A 26,877-nucleotide genomic window follows, 5' to 3' on the forward strand; every position below is an offset into this window, starting at 1 on the left:
ATACATACTTTTAAATATCACTCGATCTGGACAGAATTTGATAGACTTCTACAAAATCTATAGACTCAAATTTTAAGTCGGCTAATGCACTAGGGTGGAACACAATGTTAGTAAAAAAATATGGGAAACGTTTAAATCTAAAGCAATTTTAAGGAAGCTTCGCAAAAGTTTATTTATGATTTTTCGCTCGATATACATGTATTAGAAGTTTAGAAAAATTAGAGTCATTTTTACAACTTTTCGACTAAGCAGTGGCGATTTTACAGGGAAAATGTTGGTATTTTGACAATTTTTGTCGAAATCAGAAAAACATATATATGGGAGCTATATCTAAATCTGAACCGATTTCAACCAAATTTGGCACGCATAGCTACTATGCTAAATCTACTCCCTGTGCAAAATTTCAACCATTGGGCTAAAACTCTGGCTATTAGAACCATATTAGTCCATATCGGGCGAAATATATATGGGAGCTATATCTAAATCTGAACCGATTTCAATCAAATTTTGCACACTTAACTGCACTACTAATTGTACTCCTAGTGCAAAATTTCAAACAAATTGGGCCAAAACTCTGGCTTCTGGGACCATATTAGTCCATATTGGGCGAAAGATATATATGGGAGCTATATCTAAATCTGAACCGATTTCTTCCAAAATCAATAGGGTTCTATTCTGACCCAAATTAGGAACATGTGCCAAATTTGAAGGCGATTGGACTTAAATTGTGACCTAGGTTAGGTTAGGTTAGGACATGGTTATTTCGACTCAGGGACGCACCCTGAGCATTATTGCCAAAGACACCATGTGTCTATCTCGTCTCCTTCTGGGTGTTGCAAACATATGCACTAACTTATAATACCCTGTTCCACAGTGTGGCGCAGAGTATAAAAATGGAAGTAACCGATTGGCGCCTTAAAAATATAGTATATACACAAAGACAATGTTATTAAAATTTTTATCTACCAGTGTATGTTTAAGGTGAAACGTAATATGTTTGAAAAATACAATCAATATTTTGTTTGAACAATACAATAAATATTGCACTGTAGTGCAATGGTTAGCACGCCCGCCTTGCATACACAAGGTCGTGGGTTTGATTACTGCTTCGACCGAACACCAAAAAGATTTTCATTGGTGGAATATTCCACCTCAGTAATTCTAGTGACATTTCTGAGTGTTTCAAAACTTTTCTAAGTGGTTTCACTGCAATGTAGAACGCCGTTCGGGCTCGGCTAACCTAACCTAACCTTCTATTCACCCTTGATGGAGTCTTTGCCTGGCTTCACTAGTGGAAGCACTCTACTCCTTTTCAGAGCTCGGGTAGGTTAGGTTAGGTTAAAGTGGCAGCCCGATTTATTTTCAGGCTCATTTAAACTATTCATTCCACTGTGAATGACTTAACTAAAAGTTCCTATAACGTTACAACCCTTGCAATTCTCCCTTCGGACATTCGCTATCATAACAGTCTCCTCACGCAGTATGAGCTTTCAGGTAGCCAAAGGCATACCAACAGATTCTAGGTCCCCTGGAATATGTAAGGTAGTTCCTAGTCTTGGTAACTCATCCGCTTCGCTGTTCCCTGGTATGTTCCTGCGGCCATATTAGGTGAATACTCTACTGCTCAGCCATCTCGTTGAGAGATTTGCGGCAATCGATAGCCTTTTTCGAGTTAAGGAACACAGAGCCCAAGGATTTTATTGCAGGTTGACTGTCTGAGTATATATTAATGCCAACATGTGTTGGAACATTACTTATCAGCCAATTTGCCACCTCACACTACAGTGATTAAGTAATATTTTCGCTATTTGAAGTTCCAGGTCTTTAGAATATACTCCGAAACCCACTTGTCCATCCAATTTGGAGCCATCAGTGTAGAAATCTATATAACGTGTATTCTCTGGGGTCTGTGTGCACCACACGCGTCACTGTTGGGAATTAGAGTATCAAACTTTTTGTCGAAAAGTGGTTTCGCCAGAGTGCAATCCATTACGTTTGGCACATTTGGCATTATTTTGAGGACCGAACTGTGACCGTGCATTTTTTTCGACCACATCGATAGCTCACGCAACCGTACAGCCGTTGTTGCTGCTGACTGTTTGGTTAATATGTCTAAAGGCAATAGATGCAGCATGACATTAAGAGAATCTGTTGCTGTCTTACTGAATGCGCCTGAGATATACAAGCATGCCATTCGCTGAACTTTATCTAAATTTGTCGACTGCTGAAGTGCCGGCCACCAGACCACAACACCATACAGCATTCTAGGTCTAAGCAATGCAAAATTTCCGGTATTAGTCTCCACTTTTTCCCTATTGCCTTTTTGCACGAGTAATAGGTATGAATTATAAACAATATTAAGTTTATAATTCAGCTTCTTGTCCAATATAACCCCAAGGTTTTTGGCACACTCACCAAATGGAATTTCAACACCACCTAAGAAGATGAGCTTAAACCATTATCCGTTGCCCATTTCTCAATCATCCGGAGGGCTCTCTGTATAATATCTCTCATTGTAGTTGGGAATTTACCCCTGACTGCAAGAGCCACATAATCGGCGTATGCAACCACTTTTATCCTTTCTTTTTCTAGGAAAACCAGAGGGTTGTTTATATCAACATTTCAAAGAAGAGGTGAGACAGTCTCCTCCTTGGGGACTGCCTCGAGATATCGGGTATAATGTGTGATTCCAAGGACAACTTGAGGAGTCTGGTCTAGTACTCAACTCCCAGTGTTCCCCAGATGCTTCAGCATTAATTTAAAAATTTCATAGGGGCCCAGTGTCTTGGATGTTTTCGGGCTGTTGACGATATTGGTAACTTTGGCTGTGCTATATTTCCTTTATGCCTTTTTAGCCATTCAAACCCCCTATTTTATATATTTCATGAACGTTGTTCATACAACTTATGAATTTCATTATTGCAAAAATTTTTTATGAACTCTATGCATAAAATAAATGATTTTTTTGTTTTGTGTGTATGTGTGTAAATACCAATTACTCTCATATATAGGCATTGATGCATTTTTTACGCGCTAACACCACTTATTCCCATTTCCAGTTATGTGACTGTGTCTGGTAGATTTTACAAATTTCTTTTGTGAGCCGCCATAGATCTACTACTATTACACACTCACACACAAATGTATGTATGGGAAATCTCATATGTGGGTGTTGAGGTTTATGCTTTGCCATAGCATAGCATAGGGCGTGCCTTCTGTAGTAAGCTTATTTTTTTAGTTATTCATGAAATTATTTCCGTTCATATACATTTTTGTTGTGTTGTTTTTTCAGTTTGCTCTCATTTCTATTTTTCAACATTGTCTGGAAATTTCTTTATGGCATCTCTCTATGGAATGAAGCGCTAAGTGGCGAGGTTCGTTGCTACATTTGTCGTTCCCATTATGAACTATTACTATTTGATGGCTTTGAAGTTGTTGCAATTGTTGTTTTTGTTTGGATAATGCATGTTAGGTTAGTGATGGTGTTGTTGTCTGCTTTGTGACCTGCAACAATTAACACAATTTGCCTGTGAAGAGGTTTTCCATCGTCAGAAGGAATGAACTCATACACCCTCACAAAAAATCGCTTCTGTAACATATACTCCCAAACATATTTTGCTTCAAGCATATACATTTTTGGGTAGTCTAAGTTCCAAACATTTTGTATTTTTGCATCCAAATTCAATAATGTTGTCTCCCAAAAAACAATATGTTATTATGTGAACATATAATATGTTTGGAAGCATTTTGCACCCAAAAATATTATATGCTTAAAAAAAATTCTCCCAAACAATATTGTGCTCAAAATTTTATTTATTTATTTATATATTTACAATCATAATGAATTACGAAAATAAACAGGTAATATAGGTGCTAACAACATAGGTTTTCGACCTGAATGCTCAAAATTTTGTTTCTGCCTAATTGTATATTCCCCCACATCTTTCTCACTTCCACGAGATTTTTTAGTTCTTGGCACCTTTTTCTGTAATACAAACATTGTAGAAGAAATTATTCAATTTTATGATTTTTTTTATTTTAATTTTACCTTTTGCCGGACGGGGATTCGAACAGCGGACCACACAGTTTGTAAGGATCAAAGAAGTAGCTGATCAATTGCCCAATGAAAAATAAAATGTTAATTTTGTAATAACAAGCAACAACCACCAACTTAATTCAATATCGCTCCCTGTTTAATAGCGCTCCAAGGTACTAAACACATATATGTTTATAGGCTATTTCTAAATTAATATATGTTTGCTTCCAAGCATATTATATTTACAAACATTTTATGTCCCAAACATAATATGTTCTAACATATTAACATATATGTCCCAAACATGTTATGCTAGTTTATGAACATTATATGCTTGCACTCAAAAATATTGTGTTTAAAAATTTGTGTTCCAAACATATAATGTTTAGAGCCAAACATTATATGTAAAAAAAGTATTTTTCATCCGTGTACAATAACAATTAGTATTTAATAATTAATACGAAAAAAATTTGGGCCACATTTATGAAAATTCTTAATTTTATTCTTTAAAAGCAAAAACTGCCGTAAATAACATCAAATTTTTTAAGCCGATAGCTTTAGTTGCTACACACTCAACAAAAAAAATCGCTTCTGTAACATACACCCCAAACACATTTTGCTTCAAGTATATATATTTTCAGGATTGGTTCAAACGAATTATTGTTTTTGTTTTTCGAACATATTATGTTTCACCTTAGGCATACACTGGTGGAAAAAATTTTGACGAAATTTTCTTTGTGTATATATCTTTTTAAGGCGCCAATTGGTTACTTCCATTCTTTTAGTTGCAGCATTCTCTCTAGGTCTCTCTTCCTAACAAATATATGTTTCTAGGCTATTTCTAAATTAATATATGTTTGCATCCAAGAATATTATATTTACAAACATTTTATGTCCCAAACATAATATATTCTAACATATTAACATATATGTCCCAAACATGTTATGCTAGTTTATGAACATTGTACGCTTGCACTTAAAAATATTGTGTTAAAAAATTTGAGCTCCAAACATATAATTTTTACACCCAAACATATGAAAAACATTCTTTTTCGTCCGCGTAGAGCTTAGATCTTCTTTTTATACCCTCCACCATAGGATGGGGGTATATTAACTTTGTCATTCCGTTTGTAACACATCGAAATATTGCTCTAAGACCCCATAAAGTAACATATATATTCTGGGTCGTGGTGAAATTCTGAGTCGATCTGAGCATGTCTGTCCGTCTGTTGAAATCACGCTAACTTCCGAACGAAACAAGCTATCAACTTGAAACTTGGCACAAGTAGTTGTTATTGATGTAGGTCGGATGGTATTGCAAATGGGCCATATCGGTCCACTTGCAGACCCTCTAGACAAGCAAATGTCATTCGATCGGGCTGAAACTTTGTACATGGTGTTAGTATATGGTCTCTAACAACCATGCAAAAATATGTCCACATCGGTCCATAATTATATATAGCCCCCATATAAACCGATCCCCAGATTTGGCTTGCGGAGCCTCAAAGAGAAGCAAATTTCATCCGATCTGGCTGAAATTTGGTACATGGTGTTGGTATATGGTCTCTAACAACCATGTAAAAATTGGTCCATATCGGTCCACTTTTACGTATAGCCCCCATATAAACGGACCCCCAAATTTGGCTTGCGATTGCTCTAAGAGAAGCAAATTTCATCCGATCCGGCTGAAATTTGGTACATGGTGTTAGTATATGGTCTCTAACAACCATGCAAAAATTGGTCCATATCGGTCCACTTTTACGTATAGCCCCCATATAAACGGACCCCCAAATTTGGCTTGTGATTGCTCTAAGAGAAGCAAATTTCATCCGATCCGGCAGAAATTTGGTACATGGTGTTAGTATATGGTCTCTAAAAACCATGCTGAAACTGGTCCATATCGGTCCATAATTACATATAGCCCTCATATAAACCGATCCCCCGATTTGGCTTGCGGAGCCTCTAAGAGAAGCAAATTTCATTCGATCCAGCTGAAATTTGGTACATGGTGTTGGTATATGTTCTCTAAAGACCATGCAAAAATTGGTCCACATCGGCCCATAATTATTAATAGCCCCCATATAAACCGATCCCCAGATTTGACCTCCGGAGCCTCTTAGAGGAGCAAAAGTCATCCGATCCGATTGAAATTTGGTACGTGCTGTTAGTATATTGTCTCTAACAACCATGCCAAAATTGGTCCATATCGGTCCATAATTATATATAGCCAGAGATGGTCTGTATCAAACTTTTTTAGGTTTGCGACTGTCGCAAAGTTGTAAACGTCACATACTTGTCGTACACGCAAAGAAAAAAAACGTTTGGAAAACGTGTACTGAAAACGTTTTTCTTTTGTTAGAGTTTTTTGAATTGCTTCGAAAAGTATACACTTTTATCACCAAATAAATTCGTTTGGTACAAAAGTTTTATTTTTTCAATAAAAAAGTTATTTTTGAACCACCAACACAGTCCATTTCGGTTATATCAAACACTGTTCTTTTCTGACTTTAGGTCTTTAATAAGACACATTTTACAGTTCAAAATTTAATATACTACAATGTAATGTTGAACATTTTTTTCGGAATCTTCCGAACATATCTGGAATATATGTAAAAACAAAAAAAAAACTTTGGTCTTAGCAGGGATCGAACCCACGAACCTTGGCATACAAGTCGGACGTAGCAACCACTGCTCCACGGTGCCCAACTAAATGTATTTTTCTGTTAAATAAACTTTGTTTAATCGGCTCGTGGGCGCCACAAGCTATGCTATATAAATATAACTTATATGGGTAATTGTCTATTGATGACAATAACGGCTACATAGCTCAGTGGATAGTGTGTTGGCTTACAAATTTCATGGTCCGCGGTTCGATTCTCCGTCCAGGCGAAAGGTAAAAAAAATTTTAAAATCTATAAAATCGTATAATTTCTTCTACATTGTTTGTATTACAGAAAAAGGTGCTAAGAACTAAAAAACTTCGTGGAATGGAGAAATATGTGAGGGAAAATGCAATTAGCCAGAAATTTTTTTTTTAGTTAGCCTTTATGAAATTGTTTTTACATCCTGGAAAAGAATAAACGTTTATCACAAAAATTATATACTTTTCTTCAAAATATACTTCCTTTCAACGAAAAGCAAATGAGAAACGAACTTTGTTTGTCTAAAATTTCGTTTGGGAGGAAAGAATTATTTTTTTTGCGTGTAAATGTAGAAAAAGTAACAAAAGTCGCAAACTCAAAATACTTTAGTCGCGTCAGCTAGGCAGCAAATTCGATGATATCCAAGACGATGGTATGTGCGAAGAGAAGGTTTTAGTCCCCACATTTTCCCTATTGCCTTTTGCACGAGTCCAGAGTAACCGTGGATTTTCTCGTCCTTTCTTAGCTTTAACCCGTATTCTCCCGAGTTATAAAATAATCATCCGATTATAATAATGTTTGATTCACAGCATGTATAGGCTACCTTTAGTATATATATGAAAAAAAAAAATTGTCATATCGGGTTCAGGTTTCCGGAAAATGGGTGTCGTCATATGATAATAAGTTCACACAAAAATTTTTTTTCTGATTCAATCACGAAATTAATTGATCCAATTAATTTTTAATTGAAATGTCTTCAATCACAGAAATTATAGTATCAATTAAAAAATTAATTGATCCAATTAAAAAATTAATTGATACTATTAATTTTCGTGATTGATTTTTGTTTCAATTAAAAAAATTGTTGATTCAATTAAATTTTTAATTGAATATTTTTTAAAACTCAATTAAAATTTTAATTGGAAAATTTTTCGTGAAATTTTTTTCTATCTTTTTTATTTTTTTCTGTGCAGCGATAACGGTACACTGGTGCATTGAACATGCCAATGTTTCTGTCGTCATATGACGACGCTATGGGAATATGGGTTAAGTTCAGTCCCCTGTCCAATATAACCCCAAGGAATTTTGCACACTCACCAACGGGAATTTCGATACCACCTAAGAAAATAGGCTTGACAGTGGCGAATGCTGTCAAGCTAAATTAAAAAATGTTCAGGATTTCTTCTATTCAAAATTAGGTTTTCTACAGTAGGTTTACGACTTTTGCGACATACGTATTATACCGTCGCAAATGTATGTCGCAAAAGTCACAGTTTGTGACAGGCCAACCCTGTATATAGCCCCCATATAAATCGATCCCCAGATTTGTCCTCCGGAGCCTCTTGGAGGAGCAAAATTCATCCGATCCGGTTGAAATTTGGAACATGGTGTTAGAATGTGGTCTCTAAGAAACACGCAAGAATTGGTCCATATCGGTCCATAATTATATATAGCCCCCATATAAATCGATCCCCAGATTTGTCCTCCGGTTGAAATTTGGAACATGGTGTTAGAATGTGGTCTCTAAGAAACACGAAAGAATTGGTCCATATCGGTCCATAATTATATATAGCCCCCATATAAACAGTTCCCCAGATTTGATCTCCGGAGCCTCTTGGAGGAGCAAAATTCATCCGATCCGGTTGAAATTTACAACGTGGTGTTAGTATAAGGCCGCTAATAACCATGCCAAAATTGGTCCGTATCGGTCAATAGTTATATATAGCCGATCCCCAATCACACAAAAATTGGTCCATATCGGTTCATAATCATGGTTGCCACTCGAACCAAAAATAATCTACCAAAATTTTATTTTTATAGAAAACATTGTCAAAATGTTATTTCTATAGGAAATTTTGTCAACATTTTATTTCTATAGAAAATTTTGTCAAAATTTTATTTCTATAGAAAAATTTTTCCAAATTTTATTTCTATAGAAAATTTTGTCAACATTTTATTTCTATAGAAAATTTTGTCAAAATTTTATTTCTATAGAAAATTTTGTCAAAATTTTATTTCTATAGAAAATTTTTTCCAAATTTTATTCCTATAGAAATTTTTTTCCAAATTTTATTTCTATAGAAAATGTTGTCAAAATTTTATTTCTATAGACAATTTCGTCAAAATTTTATTTTTATAGAAAATTTTGACAAAATTTTATTTCTGTAGAAGTTTTATTTCTGCGAAGTACCTCTTAGCTGCAGAGGAATATTTTACAAAATCAACCAAAACAAACAAAATTTTGATAATATATTCTATAGAAATAAAATCTTGACAAAATTTTCTATAGAAATAAAATGTTGACAAAATTTTCTATAGAAATAAAATTTAGACAAAATTTTCTATAGAAATAAATTTTTTTCAAAATTTGCTATAGAAATAAAATTTTGACAAAATTTTCAACAGAAATAAAATTTTGACAAAATTTTTTATACAAAAAAAATTGAAAAAATTTTCTATAGAGATGAAATTTTGACAAAAGTTTCTATAGCAATAAAATTTTCTATAGAAATAAAATTTTGACAAAATTTTCTATAGAAATACAATTTTGACAACATTTTCTATAGAAATAAAATTTTGACAAAGTTTTCTACACAAAAAATTTCTATAGAGATGAAATTTTGACAAAAGTTTCTATAGCAGTAAAATTTTCTATAGAAATAAAATTTTGACAAAATTTTCTATAGAAATAAAATTTTCACAAAATTTCTATATCAATAAAATTTTGACAATATATTCTATAGAAATAAAATCTTGACAAAATTTTTTATAGAGACAAAATTTTGACATAATTTTCTATAGAAAAAACTTCGTTATTGTTGTTTTTGATCTCAGCTTAAAGCCATGCATTGACTAAACTACAAGTGTAGCTTAACCAACAGAGGAAAAGTATGCTTGTCAAATTTATTTGGGCAAAGCCCTATAGACTGCAAGCTGTACTTTTCCTCTGTTGGTTAAGCTACACTTGTAGTTTAGTCAATGCATGGCTTTAAGCTGAGATCAAAAACAACAATAACGATTGAAGAGAAGCCAACAATAACAAACAAAACGAATGAAGATAGAGGAAGCACGCTCAAAAACAAACCTAGCCATTTACATTCAAATCGATGATTTGAGTTTGGCAAAGGAAAAGAGATATGCTTGCAAATTTGTTTTAAGCAGTAGCCGACTATCAAACCCCTTTTTCGGAAGGTTCAAGTGTAGTTCACTTTGGGTTGAGTGAATTGCCCGAATTTATTGTGATAATTGGTTGATAGTTTTGCTGCAAGTAGAGGATGCTGATGAGGAATGTGGTAATTCCGAAACAGCTGTACATCCAACCATCTTGCAGTCTATAGGGCTTTTCCCAAATGAATTTGACAAGCATACTTTTCCTCTGTTGGTTAAGCTACACTTGTAGTTTAGTCAATGCATGGCTTTAAGCTGAGATCAAAAACAACAATAACGATTGAAGAGAAGCCAACAATAACAAACAAAACGAAAAAACTTCTAACAAAACTTTCTATAGAAATAAAAGTTGGACAAAATTATCTATAGAAATACAATTTTGCCAAAATTTTCTATAGAAAAAAAAAAATGAAAAAATTTCCTATAGAAATAAAATTTTGACCAAATTTTCTATAGAAATAAACTTTTAACAACACTTTCTATAGAAAAAAAATTAAACAACAGTTTCTATAGAAATAAAATTTAAACAAAATTTTCTATAGAAATAAAATTTAAACAAACTTTTCTATAGAAATACAATTTTGAAAAAAAATCTATAGAAATAAAATTTTGATTAAATGTTCTATAGAAAAATTCCTATAGAAATAAAATTTTAACAAAATTTTGTATAGATAGGGGGATCAAGCATGAAATAAAATTTTAACAAAATTTTGTATAGAAAGGGGGATCAAGCATGACCCCTGCGGCGTAGATTTCGATAAAATCCGGGCTTCACTTTTTGGATCATTACTGATGTTGTTATCGTTTTTTCGTCGACGAAACACTGCCAGTCTCACGATAGCTTACTTGTGCAAACTAGGTTTTAGAATGGGAGCCACAGTGGTGCAATGGTTAGCATGCCCGCCTTGCATACAAAAAGGGTGGGTTCCTGCTTCGACTGAACACCAAAAAGATTTTCAGCGGTGGATTATCCCCTCTCAGTAATGCTGCTATCATTTCTGAGTGTTTCAAAGCTTCTCTAAGTGGTTTCACATCAATGTGTAACGCCGTTCGGACTCGGCTATAAAAAGGAGGTCCCTTGTCATTGAGCTAAACATGAAATTAAGGACAAATTTCTTTAAAGTAATGAAATTTTAATAAAAATTAAGTTTATAATCTTTACTTCAAAAGGTGGTTTCATTAAATTTAGGACTTTATTGCTAAATGCGAAAGATCTTAATTCTGTTGCAAGCATGTACACAATAAAATGAATTTGCACTGGAATAAATCTTTCAGCGGTGGGACGAACTGTTTAGCAACATGTAGATAGTTACAATAAATATCATCCACTCTAGGTTTCGGAGTCAGTCGACATTTAATTAATTTATTTTTTGTTACAAAATATAGAATAAAGCACTGTAGAAACTTTTGCTCAGAATATTTATTAAACGCTTTTTTGTTCAATTTTTTTATTTGCAGAAAATAAATGAGATACAAATTTGATTGAACTTCGTCCATATTCGAAATTGGAATGCCAAGCTAATATAATGTAAGTGAATAATACATTATAAATACATAATTATCATTAAAGACAATCATTACTTCGTTTGTCATATACATCTATTGTTTGCTCTTTAAAACTACTTCAGAAATGAAAAACAAAAATTGTAAATAAAAGGATCCATTTTTCCATCTCACATTTTCTTTATAATTTTATAATGCCCTAAAATATGCTTATGCATATCTATTCATGTGAACAGAGAACAATTAAACTATTCTATTTTTTGTGCAACTTTCATTTAATATGAGCTCATTTTTATGGTGCAAATAAAAAAAGAATTTTTGTCCAAACGGAAATTAAGTTTTACGGAAGTCTGCTAGAAATGGGTCATTTTAATTATGGCAAATAAACGCAATGTGAAAGAATAATAACGACATTGTATTCGTACGAAATTACGTAATAGATGCAATTTGCACAAATTGTATGAGCGTTGTTTTTATTACCCACCACCAATAGGATGAGGGTAGGGGAAAGGGGCGGTAGGTGACTTTCGAACATACATACAGAATATGTAACATATTCTTGGTCGTGGTGACATTCTGAGTCGATCTTGCCATGTCCGCATGTCACAGAGATTTCTTATTGCTATACACTAAAAAACGGGATTACTTGGATCCAAAGATTTTGACCTTCATTTGAGGATTTTTTCTATAAAATAAGGTCGTGTTTTATGGAATTTTCTAGATTTAAATCTAGGCTCTATAAAATCAAAATTACGATATTAATTGTATTTATCGAAATTTCATTCCCATTTTGTGATATATGTATATAGTAAAGAAGCTATTCAATGTTTCCTTACTTTCAAAAAAAAAATAATAATAATAATAAACTTTAAACCATAAATGAAGCTTTTCATATTTAATTGAATATTTTAAAGATTATTTTTTTAAACCAAAAATGTTTTTCATTATTTAAAGAAAAAATGGGCTTGCGACTTTAACGAAGGGATGTGCATTTCCAATCTACTTGTCCTATAATGAAAGAAAAACATTTTAACAGCAAAAGTTTATGAAGTTTCTTTTAATTAAAGAAATTTTTCATTGATATGTTATTGTGTGTATTGCGGGTCCCAATATTAGCACCCATATAAATCGATTCCCAGATTTTTCTTTTGATTTGCCTAAAATTCGGTACATGGTTTCGCTCATTACAAAAAACACTTCATATCGGTCCATAATTGCTTTTTGACCTTCCCTTAAGGCTTTTGGTATTGATTCCGAGCCAAAGATGCGGCTTCTTTAAAATAAAGAAATTTTTTAACGACCTATCTGGCTTTAAATCTAGGACCAATAAAATTAAATTTAGGATACAGATCTCATTTATCAATTTTTCATTCTCTTTTCGCGGTTTATTAATTAAGATACTCATGTACAAACAAATGTCACTTTGAAAATCCAAATTATAACGGATACTTCAAAGTAAAAAATTTTTTCTTAATCCAAAAAAAAAAAAAAAAAACAAAAAAACAAGTCTTAGGTACCCTCCACCATGGATTGCGTAGAAACTTCTATGAAAAACTGTCATCCACAATCGAATTATTTGGGTTGTGGTATCTTAAAACTTTTTAACATCGAAGTTCACCAATGTGGTATCACAATGGACTGAATAGTCTGAATAGCTGCCACCTAACCTAACCTAACATCGTTTTCTAAATTGTGAATTAGTCCACCGTGGTGCAATGGTTAGCATGCCCGCCTTGCATACACAAGGTCTTGGGTTCGATTCCTGCTTCGACCGAACACCAAAAAGTTTTTCAGCGGTGGATTATCCCACCTCAGTAATGCTGGTGACATTTCTGAGAGTTTCAAAGCTTCTCTAAGTGGTTTCACTGCAATGTGGAACGCCGTTCGGACCCGACTATAAAAAGGAGGTCCCTTGTCATTGAGCTTAACATCGAATCGGGCAGCACTCAGTGATAAGAGAGAAGTTCACCAATGTGGTATCACAATGGACTGAATAGTCTAAGTGAGCCTGATACATCGGGCTGCCACGTAACCTAACCTAACCTAGTCCATACGTGGTATGTATTAGACAAATAAGGTATATATAGGTGAGTCTACAAATAATTACGAATCGATATGGACTTTTGCACGGTACGTAGAGAGCCAGAATTGAAACATGGGGTTCGCTTATATGGGGGCTATATACAATTATGAACTTGATATGGACCAATTTTTGTGTGATTGGGGATCGATTTATCTGAGGGCTATATATAACTATAGAGCGATATGGACCTAGCTAGGCATGATTGTTAATAGGCATAACATATACTAACACAATGTACCAAATTTCAACTGACTCGGATGGAATTTGCTCCTACAAGAGCAAATCTCGGTATCGGGGGCTATATATGATTATGGACTGATATGGACCATTTTTGGCATGGTTGTTAAATATCATATACTACCAGATCGGACGAAATTTCAACCAGATCGGATGAATTTTGCTTCTCCAAAAGGCACCGGAGGACAAATCTGGGGATCGGTTTATATGGGGGCTATATATAATTATGGAATGATATGAACCAATTCCTGCATGGTTGTTGGATACCATATACTAACATCACTTACCAAATTTCAACCGAATCGGATAGATTTTGCTCTTCCAAGGGGCTCCGGAGGTCAAATCTGGGGATTGGTTTATATGGGGGCTATATATAATTATGGACCGATTTCGACCAATGTATTAACACCACGTTCCCAATCAGATGAATTTTGGTCTTCCAAGAGGCTCCGGAGGTCATATATGGTGATCGGTTTATATGGGGGCTATATATAATTATGGACCGATGAGGAACAATTTTTGCATGATCATTAGAGACCATAAACTAACACCATGACCAAATTTCAGCCGGATCGGATGAAATTTACTTCTCTTAGAGGCTCCGCAAGTCAAATCGGGGGATCGGTTTATATGGGGGCTATATATAATTATTGACCGATGTGGACCAATTTTTGCATGGTTGTTAGAGATCATACGCTGACAACATGTACCAAATTTCTGCCGGATCGGATTAACTTTCCTTCTCTTAGAGGATTCGCAAGCCAAATTTGGGGGCCCGTTTATATGGGGGCTATACGTAAAAGTGAACCGATATGGCCCATTTGCAATACCATCCGGCCTACATCAGTAACAACTACTTGTGCCAAATTTCAAGTCGATAGCTTGTTTCGTTGGGAAGTTAGCGTGATTTCAACAGACGCACGAACGGACATGCTCAGATCGACTCAGAATTTCACCAAGACCCAGAATATATACATACTTTATGCGGTCTTAGAGCAATATTTCGATCTGTTACAAACGGAATGACAAAGTTAATATACCCCCATCCTATGGTGGAGGGTATAAAAAACTCTAAACCAAAGACGCTAAATCCTCAAAATAGGTCTTAGCTTATATTTGAAGCGCTTTTATCTTAAATCTAAAGTTTCAATATTTCAGTTAATTTAAGGACAATTTCTTTAAATTAAAAATATGTTTCTTTAATTTAAGGAAAATTAGCCTTAGTTCAAACACATGCTACTTTAACGGAGGCACGCAAATTTACAAAATTTGTGTTCTAAATTTAATGAAAAAAAATTTTTGAGGCAAAGATTATAAACTTTATTTTAATTAAAATTTCATTTATTTAAAGAAATTTTTCCGTAATATTTTGTAAATTTCGCATCCTAAAATTTAGGTTGCGTAATCTTTAATATCATGTAAATATTTTTTTCAGTGTATAGACCCTCTATCCCCGAATTTGATGTCCTGTGGAATAAGTTTTCATCTGTCGACATTTACTCGCAGGACCATCCATCGATCCTGGAACGTACACACAAAAAAAAATTTTCTGATTCAATCACGAAATTAATTGATTCAATTAATTTTTTAATTGAAATGTCTTCAATTACAGAAATGATAGTATCAATTAAAAAATTAATTGAAGGCCAATTAAAAAATTTATTGATCCAAATAAAAAATTAATTGATACTATTAATGTGTGTGATTGATTTTTTGTTTCAATTAAAAAATTTGTTGAATCAATTAAATTTTTAATTGAATATTTTTTAAAACTCAATTAAAATTTTAATTGAAAAAATTTTCGTGATTTTTTTTCTGTGTATGCAGAGGAGGACTGGCCCCCCGAATTTTTTTTTCGCAGTAGAGTAAATTTTTGTTTTGTCGCAACCTAGACCTAAAATCTATGAAACCACTATATTTCAGTTCTTTAGCGCCCAATAGTTTCTTTTGAATCCGATCAGTCTGAAATGCAGTAATTGATAAGACAATCACACAATAATTGGTCCCCAACGGTTCATATTTAGAAATAGCCCCCATAAAAACCCATCCCCCCATATAGACCCATCCTGAAGACATTTTTTTCCGGTGCTTAATATGGCTATATAGCCTCAAGCAACTATATAATTAAATATAGCACCTGAAAATTCACATTTGACTTATTGAGCGTCCTGAAGGCTAATTTTCGATCTGATCTAATTATAATTCGGTACTAGATGACCTATGTACCATCAAGAATCAATGCATTGCAATGAGAACCAAAAGTTCGACAGTGCAAAATTTGCAAAATTATTATTTGAAAAATTATTTTTTTCAAAATCTGAAAATGTCAGCTCTAAAATATTCGGGTTTTGCAAAATTCGAGTAATTTGAATTCTCCAAAAATGAACTTTTGATTTCACAACTTTGGATGTTAATGTCAGCAAAAAGAAGATCTACATGACGTGTCCCTTTCCAGTCATATTAGGAATTTCATGTTTCTCATTAAAAGTCGTTTGTGATGTTCGAGAAACGACCAGCTGATACTGTCAATAATATAAACAATGTATCGAGCTGGTAGTTCTATTATCCGTCTCTTTCGTGTGGATTTATTATTTGTATGCCTTTCTCCGATTGTTTTGGCAAATAAACTAATAAAATATAATAACACTCACCACCGACAACGTCTTGTATACAGTGAAGAGATGCTCCAGAGGATCACAGCTCCAATAAAACAACCCATCACCAACAACCAACGCTTAAAAACAGTGGTATTTTTGTGGATTTCTGGCAGGAAAAACAAACACGTCCGTCCGATAAACCAACACAAATTAAATAATATTTAATATAATAAATAAAAATATTTAATATAATGGAAAAAATATAATAAAAAAAAATAAATTAAATATATTTATGTAAGAGTTACACACAAGTCTAACTACGATCGGCTAATACTTCAAAATTTGAAATTCGAGTAACATTTGTTAATAAATAAAAGTATTATGGTCAAATTTGGGAAAATCGAGCGATGCATATATGTGGAAGCTATATCTAAATCTGAACCGATTTCGATGATATTTTGCAGGTTTAGTTAAAATTACAGGAGATTACTTTGTGATAAATATGAGTACGGTCGGTTAATAAATGAGAGAAATTCACCAATGTGGTATTACAATGGACTGAATAGTCTAAGTGAGCCTAACACATCTGGCTGCCACCAAACCTAACCTAACCAAATAAATGAGGCGAAAAATTGATAAATGATGGTCAAAATAAAGTTATTAGGGTAAATTATTCAAAAACGGGCGCTACATATATATGGGAGATTTATCTAAATCTGAACAGATTTTTATGATTTTTTGGTTGGTCCACAGAATGTTACTTTGTGCTAAATTTCAGTATGATTGGTTTATAAATAAGGCTATTATGACTAAATGTTGGAAAATCGGCCAATACTTATATGTGGAAGCTATATTTAAATCTGAACCGATTTCCATGATTTTTTGCACATACAGTTAGTACTATACACACAAAAAAATAAAATATGAATTTGTACATAAATTTGTACATTTTTATAAATTTATGGACTTTTCCATAAAAAATATGTACACTTACATAATATATTGTTTTCGTGACTACTTGTTGTGAAATTATGAATTTTTTAATAATATATATGGACGGTTTCATAAAATCAATGAAACTTTACTTAATATATCAAAAAATACTGGTTTTCTCTTAGCGTGAGAGAACTACAACATAGAGTTACTCTCATATGTAACTAACAATACAAGCATATAATACGAGACAAAAAAAACGAAACATAATATTATAAAATTATGTGCTTTACTGGTTGGACTATAATGCGGTTTTTAATAAATGGGTTCATATATTTTGATTATGCTGGCATTAAGAATCAAAGGAAAAATCTAAAGGAAAAGTTACATGTATTACAAGACGTTTTTAATATAACAGGTTGGCTGATAAGTCCCCGGCCTAACAAAGAAAAACACATTTTTTTTGTCAAAATTCGTTTTTATTATTCAACATAGTTCCCTTCAAGAGCGATACAACGATTACAACGACCTTCCAATTTTTTGATACCATTTTGGTAGTACTCCTTCGGTTTTGCCTCAAAATAGGCCTCAGTTTCGGCGATCACCTCTTCATTGCAGCCAAATTTTTTCCCTGCGAGCATCCTTTTGAGGTCTGAGAACAAGCAAAAGTCACTGGGGGCCAGATCTTGAGAATACGGTGGGTGAGGAAGCAATTCGAAGCCCAATTCATGAATTTTTGCCATCGTTCTCAATGACTTGTGGCACGGTGCGTTGTCTTGGTGGAACAACACTTTTTTCTTCCTCATATGGGACCGTTTGGTCAAATGTGAGCTCGCGCGGCACCCATTTTGCACAGAGCTTCCGCATATCCAAATATTGATGAATGATATGACCAACACGTTCCTTCGATATCTTTAAGGCTTCTGCTATCTCGATCAACTTCATTTTACGGTCACTCAAAATCATTTTGTGGATTTTTTTACGTTTTCGTCGGTAACCACCTCTTTCGGGCGTCCACTGCGTTCACCGTCCTCCGTGCTCATTTCACCACGCTTGAATTGTGCATACCAATCAATTATTGTTGATTTCTCTGAGGCAGAGTCCGCAAACTCATTATCAAGCCAAGTTTTTGCTTCCACCGTATTTGTTGCCTTCAGAAAACAGTATTTTATCAAAACACGAAATTCCTTTTTTCCATTTTTTTCACAATGACAAAAGTTGCTTCACAAAAGACGCTCTATCTCACAAACTAATTGACTTACAGACGTCAAATTTTGACACGAATCATTTGAAGGTTGGTACTATATAAAAATAATATGCATTTAATACTAGCGACGCCATCTATGTGTCAGACCGGTGACTTATCAGCCAAAAGTACATATTTTTCAATGACGAAAAATATGTATACTTCATTTATAATATTAAAAACTCCATTCATATTATGTATACATTCGTAGCCAATGAAAAACAGTATTTTTTATTTTATGAATTGTTGTCATATAATTTGTGAATCCCGTGTTTGGAAAATTTTTGTGAACACTATTCATAAAATAAATGTATTATTTTTTTGTGTGTAGAAATTAGATTGAGCCAACTTTGAGTAAGACGGCTAATAAAAAAGGGTTTTATGGCCAAATTGGGGAAAATCGGGCGATAAATATATATGGAAGCTATATCTAAATCTGAACCGATTTCGATGAATTTTTGCAAACATAGTGAGTACTATAGAAAATTAGAGTTGGCCAACTTTGCGTAAGATCGGTTGATAAATAAGGGAATTGTGGCCAAATTTAAGAAAATCGGGCGATACATATATATTTTGGAGTTATGTCTAAATCTGAATCGATTTCAATGAAATTTTGCACATTTAAAGGGAGGCAAATAAGATTACTTTGTGGCAAATTTGATGCCGATCGGTTAGTAAATGAAAGCATTCTGACACCATTTATCGAAATCGGCCGATACATTTACATGGAAGCTATATCTAGATTTCATCCGATTTTTTTTTTTTCAAATTCAATAGCGTTCGTCCTTGTGCCAAAACACGCCATATGCCAAATTTCATCAAAATTGGTTAATAATTGCGACAGAATCCTGCGAACAACAAATACATGGACAGACGGACGGACACCAAGAGCTAGTTCGACTCAGGAGGTGATTCAGAGTCGATCGGTATATATTTTATGGGGTCTAAAATCAATATTTGTGGTAGTCACTTTTTTTGGCAGATCAAAGTTATTATGCCTAGAGGTGTGCACGTGACACGAAATTTTCGTGACTCACGAAAATTTTCGTGACTCACGCGTGAGCCGTGAGTCACGATGGAGTCAATCTCGTGAGCGTGCGTGAGCGTGATCAAGCTGAAAATTTTCGTGCGTGAGCGTGAGTCACAAAAAAAAAAATTCTTCGTGAATGTGCGTGAGTAAAAATGTTTGATAATTACACTCACGAAAACAAAATCACGCTCACGATTTGAATCACGATAACTACTTTAATCACGCTCACGATTTAAATCACGCTCACGATTTTAATCACGCTCACAATTTGAATCACGCTCACGACTTGTATCACTCTCACGAGTTGAATCACGATCTCGATTTGAATCACGATCACGATGTCAAACGCACTTACGATGTCAGTCACGCCCACGATTTTAATCACGCTCACGACATTGGTCACACTCACGACTTTGGTCACACTAAACCTTCCAATGTATGGATTGTGTAATAGTTTTTCAGTTAAAATTAATTGATTAAAAAAGTAATGTTGAAGCGCTGGTTTTCGGTGCAAAAACCGAGTATAGTGCCGTTCCTTAAACAATAAAACCTTTTATAAAATATTGCTTTGTTTTTTTTTTATGAAAATGAGAAATATTGTCGAAAAAGTGTACCATAAAAAATTGGTAGATTAAATAAAATTCGAATTAACGAGTAAAGTAGAAAGTCGGGCCGGGCCGACTACATCATACCCCAAATCACCCCTACTGAATTAGTGAACATTGGTTGTAGGGTATCAATGATATAGGTTTGGGGAAAACCACATTTCCATATTTAATAACATTACTGGGTACATGGGAGTTTTATCATAATCTGAACAGAAATGTCTGATATTAACATAGGAGTATAGTTGATTCTGAACCTACAGAGTTATTTAGTATGCTACTAATATTGAGTCCTTTATTAAAAAAACTGGAAATCGCTCAATTAGTGTGGGTAATAAATTCAAATTTCTGAAAATAGGGTAATAGATTTATGTAATAGCTACATACAAGTCTCAATACGATCGGCTAATACATGTTTATTTGAAATTTGAGCAACATAGGTTAATAAATAAGAGTATTATGGTCAAATTTGGGAAAATCGATCGATGCATTTATATGGGAGCTATATCCATATATTGGTTGATACCACAGAGGGTTGCCTTGTGCTAAATTAGAGTAAGATCGGGTATTAGATAAGGCTACTATGGTTAGAAATAAAGTTACAAGGGGTACATTTTTCAAAAACGGGCGAAAAATATATATAAGAGCTATATCTAAATATGACCCGATTTGGATTATATTTTGCAGGTTTTGTTGATATTACAGGAGATTACCTTGTGCTAACTTTGAGTAAGATCGGTTTATAAATGAGGCCACAATGGTCAACAACAACAAGAAACATATTTAGTTATAAGGTAAAAACCTCAAGGGTATGTAAACTTATGTGAGACTGTGTATATGGGAGCTATATCTAAATTCAATAGCGTTCGTCCTTGTGCCAATAAAGAGCCACATACCAAATTTAATCAAAATCGGTTAATAATTGCGACCGGAATCCTGCGAACAACAAATACATGGACGGACACCAAGGGCTAGGTCAACTCAGGAGGTGATTCTCGATATATATGTATTTTAATTTCCATTAGGTTAGCATAGAAAAATATTTTAGTTCATTCGTACTAAGAAGTATTCAACCTTTCAATTAAGCCAACTGCCTAAACATTTGAGAATAACAATTGGAAAATTACCAAGAAGTATTTATTTTTGTCATTACAAGTAAGTCATTATAACTCATCGCAATGTAATACAACGTGTAATGAAAGCTTTACTCCTGGTAATGCCAATTCTAATGAGATGTGGTTGCCTAGTTTTTGCTGGGTATATATATTATTTATCGTCAAATTAGCATTTCTACAGTCGTGAATGTGCGTAAATTCTTCACAAAATTTTTCGTGCATTTGTAACAATTCTCTGTCGCGAGTGTGAGCGTCAAGAACAATTTTCGTGCGTGAGTTTTGGTAAATAAATTCCTTTGTGAGTGTGCGTGAGCGCCTTGAAATTTTTTCGTGCGTGAGTGTGCGTGAGCAAAAAATTTCTTTCGTGAGTGTGCGTGAGCGTGATTTTTTAAAATAAATCCATTCGTGAGTGTGCGTGATCGTGAATGCCTCGAATTTTTTTCGTGCGTGAGTGTGCGTGAGTAGAATTTTTCTATCGTGAGTGTGCGTGAGCGTGATTTTTTAAAATAAATTCATTTGTGAGTGTTCGTGAGCGGGTCGAAAATTTTTCGTGCGTGAGTGTGCGTGAGTAAGATTTTTCCGTCGTGAGTGTGCGTGAGCGTGAGTAAAATATTACTCACGTGCACACCTCTAATTATGCCCTGACCACTATGTTTAGGTTTAGGGTATAAAAATGTCGTTGTATTTACGAATTTGTATCGTTAGCTCAATTTTAGTTAGTTATTTTCTTAATATAATGAAGTTTTTTCTCTCAATGTATCTTACAAAAATACATCAAATAAAATATTATCACCCAGCTAAGGCGTAATAACATGTTTGTTTTTGTTTTATTCCATTTATAAGATATCATCATTTGTTCGTTACAATGTTTTCTATGTAAGCACAATAACAGAGAGTCTCCACAAAAAAAAAAGAAACGAAACGAAAAAATTATAAAAACAGAACATTGAAGATAATATCGGCTCATGATCAAAACTTGACATCCTTTTCCGTTCTGGTTTTTCTGTTGCTTCATTTCTTTTTATTTCCTTCCACACCCAAACGGCCTTCTTTTGCTTTGCTGTTGTTGTTGTTGTCGATTGTTCGACTTAAGTCAGTCGTTCTTGGCAGACAAACAAAAAAAAAAAACGAAACGAAAAACAGACCCTTGAGCCAGGAAAACAGGGACAAATACCTTGCACGCATGTATACAGGCCATTGAAACTGGAATAAATTTTGCTATCGCGTTTTTTTGAGAGTACAGTTATTCGAGAGTTAAAAGAAGATAAACATTTTTGAGCAAGTTTATTATTTTATTTTTTTCTGCTTCTTAATAACGTCTGTTTTCTTAGTCGGTCAATAACGGGAATAAAACTTATGGTAATGGGGTATACAAACAATAAAATACAAAAAAAAAACAAAAAATTAAGAACCTTAAAAAGTGTATATAAAACACACGTTAGGGGCAACATTAAGATCCCATAACTTATCCAATATCAAGACAACTACGTCACTTGCCTTGTTCGCAATGAGTAAGGAAATGTAAGTGATCGGAATAAAGCTAAATGGAAAGCCAAAGTAAATTGGCTTGATATTGATACCGCATGTGTTTATAGCACATATTTCAATATCAGGTCAAGTGACTAGGCTAACAGAAATTGATTTCCAATAATTGTGGATTTCAATATATATCAGCCACTACTACACGGTGGCTGATATGTATTCCACCTGACGTCAGGTATGTATTTTTTTTAAACCTGATAGCTGACATATATTCCCAGTGATAGTTCCTTTTTTTTTACAAGCATACAAAATTTTAAATATACACAGAAAAACGAAAAATATGTTATGGGAAAAAATGAACTATCTCGTGGGAAAATTGAACTAAATTGTACTCCAAGTTTTGACATTAATTAAATTAACGAAAATTTTCTGACATTTTTTGATTTTAACTTCCAGTTACGAAATGCATCCTTTTCAAAAAGCAAAAATTTACTACAAATGAAGAAAAAATCTTGAGGCCAGATCATTTCCATTTTAACTACGCTATTGAGAGAGGGAGCCACCGTGGTGCAATGGTTAGCATGCCCGCCTTGCATACACAAGGTCGTGGGTTCGATTCCTGCTACGACCGAACACCAAAAAGTTTTTCAGCGGTGGATTATCCCACCTCAGTAATGCTGGTGACATTTCTGAGGGTTACAAAGCTTCTCTAAGTGGTTTCACTGCAATGTGTAACGCCGTTCGGACTCGGCTATAAAAAGGAGGTCCCTTGTCATTGAGCTTAACATGGAATCGGGCAGCACTCAGTGATAAGAGAGAAGTTCACCACTGTGGTATCACAATGGACTGAATAGTCTAAGTGAGCCTGATACATCGGGCTGCCACATAACCTAACCTAACCTAACCTACGCTATTGAGAACAACTACAATTTTTGAGAAGTGTAAGGAACACTTTTTCTGCTTTAGCTAGCATTGAACATATTAATATGTCATCGAAATTTTACTGACATTTATAACGTAACATTTTTGAGACATACTTGGAATATATTCTTTGGAAAATTTTCTTACAAAACAAGTAAGGAAAGTCTAAAGTCGGGCGGGGCCGACTATATTATACCCTGCACCACTTTGTAGATCTAAATTTTCGATCAAATGTGTTGGGGCTATATATAAAGGTTTGTCCCAAATACATACATTTAAATATCACTCAATTTGGACAGAATTTGATAGACTTTTACAAAATCTATAGACTCAAAATTTAAGTTGGCTAATGCACTAGGGGGGAACACAATTTTAGTAAAAAACAAGTAAGTAAAGTCTAAAGTCGGACGGAGCCGACTATATTATACCCTTCACCACTATGTAGACAAAATTTGTGTTACCATCTCAACTACTTCAAATTTGCTGGGAGCTATAACATATAAAGATTTGCATTTCCAGATACAAATACTTTTAATGGAGACCATTTTTTGTACTTTTGCAAAAACTCTAGAATTACAATTTAAATCGGCTAACGCCCTGGGATGAAACACAATGTTAGTAAGAAACAAGTAAGGAAAGTCTAAAGTCGGGCGGGGCCGACTATATTATACCCTGCAGTGCAGTGCAGGGTATAATAAGACTTTTATAACGCTCTCGATATTAATCATACTCATGTTTTCAGTCAGGTTCTATAGGAAAATTACCATAAAATTGTTCGTGAGTCAGGAGATTTTTCGTGAGTCCCGACATCTTTCGTGAGTCACGATATTTTTCGTGAGTCACGACATTTAAAAGATTTTCGTGCGTGAGCGTGCGTGAGTACAAATTTTCTTTCGTGAGCGTGCGTGAGCGTGAGTCCTACCAAAAAAATTCGTGCGTGAGTGTGCGTGAATAATATTTCTCCGTCGTAAGTGTGCGTGAGCGCGAGAAAAATATTACTCATGTGCACACCTCTACCCTGCACCACTTTTCGATACCATATCACATCCGTCAAATGTGTTGGGGGCTATATATAAAGGTTTGTCCCAAATACATACATTTAAATATCACTCGATCTGGAAGAATTTGATAGACTTCTACAAAATCTATAGACTCAAAATTTAAGTCGGCTAATGCACTAGGGTGGAACACAATGTTAGTAAAAAAATATGGGAAACATTTAAATCTGAAGCAATTTTAAGGAAACTTCGCAAACGTTTATTTATGATGTATCGCTCGATATGTATTAGAAGTTTAGGAAAATTAGAGTCATTTGTACAACTTTTAGACTAAGCAGTGGCGATTTTACAAGGAAAATGTTGGTCGAAATCAGAAAAACATATATATGGGAGCTAAATCTAAATCTGAATCGATGTCAACAGAATTTGGCAAGCATAGCTACAATGCTAATTCTACTCCCTGTGCAAAATTTCAACTAAATCGGAGTTAAAAATTGGCCTCTGTGGTCATATGAATGTAAATCGGGCGAAAGCTATATATGGGAGCTATATCTAAATCTGAACCGATTTCAACCAAATTTGGCACGTATAGCTATAATGCTAATTCCACTCCCTGTGCAAAATTTCAACTAAATCGGAGCAAAATATTGGCCTCTGTGGTCATTTGAGTGTAAATCGGGCGAAAGCTATATATGGGAGCTATATCTAAATCTGAACCGATTTCAACCAAATTTGGCACGTATAGCTATAATGCTAATTCCACTCCCTGTGCAAAATTTCAACTAAATCGGAGCAAAAACTTGGCCTCTGTGGGCAAATGAGTGTAAATCGGGCGAAAGCTCTATATGGGAGCTATATCTAAATCTGAACCGATTTGGCTGATATTTTGCAAGTTTTTCGAGACTCATAAAATATTCGGATGTACGGAATTTGAGGAAGATCCGTTGATATACACGCCAATTATGACCAGATCGGTGAAAAATATATATGGCAGCTATATCTAAATCTGAACCGATTTTTTCCAAAATCAATAGGGATCGTCTTTGAGCCGAAACAGGACCCTATACCAAATTTTAGGACAATCGGACTAAAACTGCGAGCTGTACTTTGCACACAAAAATACATCAACAGACAGACAGACGGACATCGCTAAATCGACTCAGAATTTAATTCTAAGCCGATCCGTATACTAAAAGGTTGGTCTATGATTACTCCTTCTTGGCGTTACATACAAATGCACAAACTTATTATACCCTGTACCACAGTATTGGTGAAGGGTATAATGATAGAGAAAATTTCTAGAAGATTTTGTATTGGAATACAATTTCGAGAAAAGTTTCCTATAGAAATAAAATATTGACAAAATTTTCTTAAGCAATTTAAATTCCAAAAAGTGCAAGTGCTCACCGATAAAAAAAAAGTATAGACAATTTTGTCAAAATTTTCCATAGAAAATTTTGTTTCTATAGATGTTTTTTTTCAAATTCATTTCTATAGAAAATGTTGTCAAAATTTTATTTTTATTGAAAATTTTGTCAAAATTGTCCATAGAAAATTTTGCTTCTATAGATGTTTTTTTTTTCAAATTCATTTCTATAGAAAATGTTGTCAAAATTTTATTTCTATAGAACATTTTGTTTCCATAAAAAATTTTGTCAAAATTTTATTTCTGTAGAAAATTTTGTCAAAATTTTATATCTATAGAAAATTTTCTCAAAATGTTATTTCTGTAGAAAATTTTTTTCCTACATTTTTTTTATTTCTATATAAAATTTTGTCAAAATTTTATTTCTATAGCAATTTTGTCAATATTTTATTTCTATAGAAAATTTTGTCAAAATTTTATTTCTGTAGAAAATTTTGTCAAAATTTTATTTCTATAGAAAAATTTGCCAACATTTTATTTCTATAGCAAATTTTTTCAAAATTTTATTTCTATAGAAAATTTTGTCAAAATTTTGTATCTATAGAAAATTTAGTTTCCATAAAAACATTTTTAACATTTTATTTCTATAGAAAATTTTGTCAAAATTTTATTTCTGTAGAAAATTTTGTCAAAATT

The 26,877-nt window shown here is 33.8% G+C and overlaps 1 long non-coding RNA gene across 1 annotated transcript in view; it reads left to right on the top strand.

The window, feature by feature from the left end:
• The window catches only part of LOC142226320 (uncharacterized), a 173,341-nt gene that overhangs the window by 67,704 nt on the left and 78,760 nt on the right, over nucleotides 1-26,877 (top strand). Inside the window, exon 3 of the long non-coding RNA XR_012719654.1 lies at nucleotides 11,524-11,593. This is a non-coding gene — a long non-coding RNA (uncharacterized LOC142226320). The remainder of the gene's footprint in view (nucleotides 1-11,523; nucleotides 11,594-26,877) is intronic.

The sequence above is a fragment of the Haematobia irritans genome, chromosome 2, assembly GCF_050003625.1.
Source record: "Haematobia irritans isolate KBUSLIRL chromosome 2, ASM5000362v1, whole genome shotgun sequence".
In the NCBI taxonomy this organism is placed as follows: Eukaryota; Metazoa; Arthropoda; class Insecta; order Diptera; family Muscidae; genus Haematobia; species Haematobia irritans.